This window comes from Fukomys damarensis, unplaced genomic scaffold, assembly GCF_012274545.1.
Source record: "Fukomys damarensis isolate Sample0158 unplaced genomic scaffold, DMR_v1.0_HiC HiC_scaffold_12, whole genome shotgun sequence".
Classification (NCBI taxonomy): Eukaryota; Metazoa; Chordata; class Mammalia; order Rodentia; family Bathyergidae; genus Fukomys; species Fukomys damarensis.
Genome location: NW_022900924.1, coordinates 57,739,910 through 57,745,520, shown reverse-complemented (window position 1 = coordinate 57,745,520; position 5,611 = coordinate 57,739,910). Strand labels below are relative to the sequence as shown.

The 5,611-nt window shown below is 58.4% G+C and overlaps 1 long non-coding RNA gene across 1 annotated transcript in view; it reads right to left on the bottom strand.

The window, feature by feature from the left end:
• Window positions 1-4,965: 4,965 nt before the first annotated feature.
• Window positions 4,966-5,611, bottom strand: part of LOC117285677 — a 1,541-nt gene continuing 895 nt past the window's right edge. Inside the window, exons 2-3 of the long non-coding RNA XR_004516743.1 lie at window positions 5,448-5,552; window positions 4,966-5,255 (exon numbers count right to left, since the gene is read on the bottom strand). This is a non-coding gene — a long non-coding RNA (uncharacterized LOC117285677). The remainder of the gene's footprint in view (window positions 5,256-5,447; window positions 5,553-5,611) is intronic.

Below are 5,611 nucleotides of genomic sequence, written 5' to 3'. Positions count from 1 at the left end.
CTGGGGACGCAAGGGTTGTCTCATCCAGAAAGATTCATACTACGGATTCTGACAGCATTTCAAAAAAAGCCTGTCACCTGTCTCAGCACCGTTCACAGGTCCAAACCATGTGTGGCACACCGGAGTCAATCATGCGTCCGCTTGTCCGGCTCACAGAGCCCGTGTTTATATTGTTCGGCTTTTATTGCAAAGTATCAAATGTATAGAAAAACTCTGTGTAAGTCAGTAGTAAATAATGTGACTTTCCTGAAGCCCAGAGTTATTCTAAGTGGGTGCCTGTGCCTAACGCTGTGTGCGTCCTCCAGCTGGCTGAGACTGCGTGTTTATATACCGAGACCCATGTGGCTTATCGTAAGGCACTTCTTTCTGTGTTAGAGATGTCGCACACGTGCAGCCCGGCACTGGTTCTCAGGCAGTACTGGGAGGTGGACGGGAGGTCAGGGCTGACTCAATCAGTAGTACGAGTTGCACAAGGGAGGGGCTGGCGCGGCTCCGCTCAGCCTCAGGTGGTCCAGGGGGACCAGGCGCTGTGTGGGCGGGGGAGGAGGTGGTGGGTGCATGTCTGGATGTGAACTGGCCTCCGTCAGAGTCAGGCCCTGCCCTCCCACGCTGGCCGGCGACAGGGCCCTGTCTTTAGGGGTGGCTGCAACAGCCCATTCTTTTGGTAGCGTTGGCTCCCTCCGGCAGGTACTTTGGGGTGGTGGAGGGTCGTCCTAAGCATGGGCCTTGAGCTCTCTGAAACCGTGGCGGTGTCTGTTCAGGTCTTTAGAGGCCATGGTTGAAAGAGTCGGAGGAGCCAGGCCAGAGCTTGGGCAGAGGTGGGATGCATGTAGGTCATAACGGTTGTGGGTGTCGTTTCAGCTCAGTGGACGGACAGCGGGAAACAGCTGTCGTCAAGGGGGACGTTGAGTCAGATAGAGGATCCAGATGCCTGGTCATGCTTGACCCATTTCTTACTATTCTGACTCAGTCTGGAGAGGGAGGAAACCTGACTGGGGAGCAAGGGCTGATGAAGCAGGAGATGAGGAGGCCAGTGTGGCGGCCTGGAGACAGCTCAGAGGTCCGGGATTAGGAATCAAGTCTGGGGTCCTGTGCTGTGCTGAGCAATGCATGGAGGTCACAGCGGGGATGGCAGCCTAAGAAAAGAGGAAACACATTTCAGGCTGAAGAGCCCCTGTGTCTGGATGGCAGGAGTTTGGCCACAAAGTGAAAGTTTTCTAGATCTTCACCAAGTCTGCCCCTCAGGGCACAGCCAGGCCTCACAAGCAGCCTCTGTGACGGTGCTGAGGGCCACAGCAGGGCCTCCCTCTCCATTGCATAGCTGCCCAGCACCTGGGCGCTAAGAGGGAAGGAGTTTGTTTGCAGCCCACAGGCTCCCCTGGAACAGCTGGCCGCAGGCAGGCTGCAGCGCAGGGAAGACTGGGTGCTGTGCCCAGGGCTCCCGGGAACCTGTGAGGGAGCGGGGGAGGCTCCGATCTTACCACACTGCATTTCTCGTGTAAGCTCCAGGCGGGGAGCTGGGAGGAAAGAGACAGGGCCCTCAAACAAGAACGCTGACTTGTACTTTGGGCTCTGGTCTGGGTTCCTGTACCCAAAGAACAGCGGGACATCAAGGAGACATTTACTGGGCAGGCAGGGCTGGTGGGCAGATGTGCCACTCGTGTCGGCGGGGGACAGATGCAGAGTGCCATTCGGAAGCCCTCGCCTGTGCCAGAACTGTCCCCGCAGTGCAGGTGGCCAGGGTCAGGAGGACATGGGGTGCAGTCAGCCCCAGGAAGATCCTGCTGTGTCTCCCTCTCCTGTTCCCCCTCGTTGTGGAGCAGAGGCACTGAGAGATACAAAGTTTGCCCCAGAGGAACACCCAAGAGATGTGTCTTCCACACGCAGACCTTGTTCTTTTCCTGCTGACGAGGGATTTCCAGTGGAAGTGACGGCAGGTTCCAGCCCCAGCTCTCCACCTGCTGCCTGTGTGACCCCCGTGTGGTTCTGCAGCCCTGGGTTTGCACCATCGTCACATAAAGTGGCAGGGGTTGTGTCCTAGGACAGGTGAGGTGAGGACAAACCTTAGATTGCTGGCTGAGGGAAGAAAGTGCATTTTTAGTCCTTTCCACAGGCTAAGTGTGACGTTTGGATCCAGGTGTCCCCTCAGCTTCATGTACTCAGAGGCGGGGCTTGGAAGGCGAGGCCTGGGGGTGCCGCAGCGATGTGTGATGCTAAGAAATGGGACCAGGTCAGGGCGTGTCTCCCTCCTGCTGGTCCCCCCGCTGTCTGCTTCCTGGTCCCCATGAAGTGAGCAGCTGTCCTCCTCCCAGCCTCCTACTGTGCTTTCCTACCTTGGAGCTGATCATGGATTGAATCCTCTACAGCCCTGAGCCAAAACAAACGTTCTTTTTAAGGGTTTCTCTCCACCTGCTGCCTGTGTGACCCCCGTGTGGTTCTGCAGCCCTGGGTTTGCACCATCGTCACATAAAGTGGCAGGGGTTGTGTCCTAGGACAGGTGAGGTGAGGACAAACCTTAGATTGCTGGCTGAGGGAAGAAAGTGCATTTTTAGTCCTTTCCACAGGCTAAGTGTGACGTTTGGATCCAGGTGTCCCCTCAGCTTCATGTACTCAGAGGCGGGGCTTGGAAGGCGAGGCCTGGGGGTGCCGCAGCGATGTGTGATGCTAAGAAATGGGACCAGGTCAGGGCGTGTCTCCCTCCTGCTGGTCCCCCCGCTGTCTGCTTCCTGGTCCCCATGAAGTGAGCAGCTGTCCTCCTCCCAGCCTCCTACTGTGCTTTCCTACCTTGGAGCTGATCATGGATTGAATCCTCTACAGCCATGAGCCAAAACAAACGTTCTTCCTTTAAGGGTTTTGTCACAGTGACAAGAAAGTGACTCAGACACTAAGTATCTTAAGGCAGAGACCGATGTCAGCATGAGACCCCGAGAGTGGAGGCACTCACCTGTCTGCGGACGGGAGCCCACTGAGGTAGGAGCAGAGGAAGCAACACTGAAAGCTCCAGTCCACTAAAAGTGTTGAGTGGCAGAGGTTTATTCTGGGCCCTGCGTGACCCGCCCTTGCATACCAGGTGTCAGTATTAAAGAGGATGGGTGCAGAGGGCATGAGGAAGGCGTAGCTCCATCTTGGCAACCTGATTGCTGCAGGCGGTGCCAGGCTGCTAAAGGCACACGCATGTGCTTCGCCCCAGCCGAGAAAATCCAGAGCCAAGAGCTGGGGGTGTTCACAGCCCAGCCTGGAACTTCCCACGCCATCTGCCTTCCTCGGGAAGATGCAGATGGGCCCAGAAGAAGCATCTAGAGACTCTGCTGAGGTCTCCCGGGCGCAGTTGCTTCTTTCTCCTCTGCTCGTGTGCGCTTGCTTCCTTGCTGCGATGGGAAGAGCCAGGCTGCACGCGTGGGCTGCGAGAGGGTGTGCAGGTGTTGAGGAGGCGTGCGTGGTGCCCTGTGCACCTCTGCTGTGCAGGCCGGCGCCTGCCCTGGCCTGGGACTCTGCTCGCTGCTGGGCTCACGGATGTGGGTTTCAGAGCTGGGGAACGGCGGTTCCCAGGGGCCGCTCTCTCCAGTGATGCAGGCAGACTGGGTCTGACACCCTGCTGCCCCTGGGCTCACCCTGCAGCCTGTGTGCCTTGGCCCGTGGGGTCCCCAGCACAGCTCGGCACCAGGGCCCATGGTGGGCACAGCTCAGTCCGCACTGGTGCTTGGCCTCCCAGCCCCGTTTCCTGTCCTCACTTCCATACCCAGGTTTCCTGGGGTTGCAGCCCAAATAACCACTTCCTCTCAGGTCCTTAACTCCGGGCTACTCTTGGGAAAACCCAAATGATCAGGGCTGAATTTTCAGCAGTGGTCAGCGTCCAGGGCTTCCATACTGAGCTGCATCCCCAGCCCGTCGTGGTTTCTGAGATAGGATTTCACTAAGTCACCAAGCTTCCCAGGCTGGGTTTGAACTTGCCCCTCAGCCCCTGGAGTGCTGGGATTACAGGTGTGCGCCACTCATTCCTGATGTGGCATCTCCCAGTTTGATACCTTCAGAATCACCAGGGAGGGCTGGGCTTCACCTGAGACCTGCCTTGGAATCTGTGGCGGCAGGCGCTGCATCTGATGGGCTGGGGAGGTGACAGGAGGCGTCCAGGGGAGCCGGAGAGGGGAAGGTGGGGAGGGGCGTGGCCTGAGGCCCCTCCTGGTGTCGCAGGACCTCGAGGCGGGGGCCTGGGCTCCCCACACCGGCACCTGCGGTTCCTGGTGGGGGCGGCTATGTAGATCCGGCCAGGGACTTGCACAGCCCAGTCAGTCATAGCAAAAAGCCAACGGACGCGACCCCCAGAGCCAGGGCACCCGGGCAGGGCTGACTGACCACGCCTGCTCGGCAGACAGCACCAGGGCTCTGCTCTGGACCCTGGGATATGGATTCAGGGCTGGGTTCAGTGGACGAGCCCACCTGGGCTTGTGGGGACACCCACACTGAGAAGTGCAAGTAACACTTGGCCTCCTGTCACACACACACGCAGACACACGCGTGTGCATGCACACACGTACGCACAGCTTCAGCGTGAGTGTGGCTGCGAAGCTTTCTGCCACCTCCTCTGCTCCTCACCAGGACACGGCAGTCCCCACGGGTCCCGGTGAGAGCCGGGGTGCAGGGCAGAGAGAGACTTCCGGCTGCTGGGCTGAGGCACGGGGCTGTCCCGGAATCCAGCCTGGTTATGCTTCTGCATCGGGAGAGGGATCTCATCCACAGCAGACAGATGGGTTGTAAACCAGCACGAAAAGGAAAAAAGAATGGGAAATCTGGGAAGCGGGGCAGTGCACATCAACCAGGCCTCAGTGAGCATTAATCCCTTTATCTTTGCCCATCTTCGAGTTCTTCTTTTGGTTCTGGGGATTAAACTTAGAGCCTTTGCACGGAGCTAAATCCCCAATCCTTTTTTATTTTTTACTTTGAGATAGAGTCTTGTTATCCTGCCCTGGCTGTGCTGGAACTTGAGATCCTCCTGCCTCAGCCTCCCAGGCTGAGTACAGGTGTGCACCGCTGCAGTTGGTATCCCCCCGTAGGGCAGCTACCTCTCGGACACTCCACTGAGGGCTTGTCAGCAAGGTCCGGACGTCTGTGTGGCGAGAACCCTGCCGCCCAGGCAGAGGCTCAGCTCGGCTCTTCCCTGGGGCAGCTCCTGTGTCCTGTGGTCAGTGTCCAGCTCTGAGGCTGTGATGGTGGGAATCCTGGCTGCTGCTCACTTTCACGTCTGCGTGGCTGTGAGCCTGTTGGCCAGGTCCGAGTGAAGTCACTGCCTCTTGGTTCCTACCGTCCAGGTCCCCGGGTGCTCAACAGGCTCTCAGTGGAGCCTCCGAACTGAGCCTCTCTGCCTCCCTTCCCTCCTGCTGTCTTTCATTTGCTGCTATCACCCTCAAAGCTGGCCTCACACCAGGGCCCCTGCCCTGTCCTCTCCGCACCTGAGATCTGGGCCAGACAAGTTTGAGCAGGGAGTTGCTTCCAGCTCTCTGTATCCTGAGCAGAGAACTGAGCCAGGGCTGGGCGGAGAGCACAGGTTAGGACTTCTGAAAGCAGAAACAGAGGCACACAACTGGTGGGAGCTCAGGCCCCGGGGGGGGGGCGG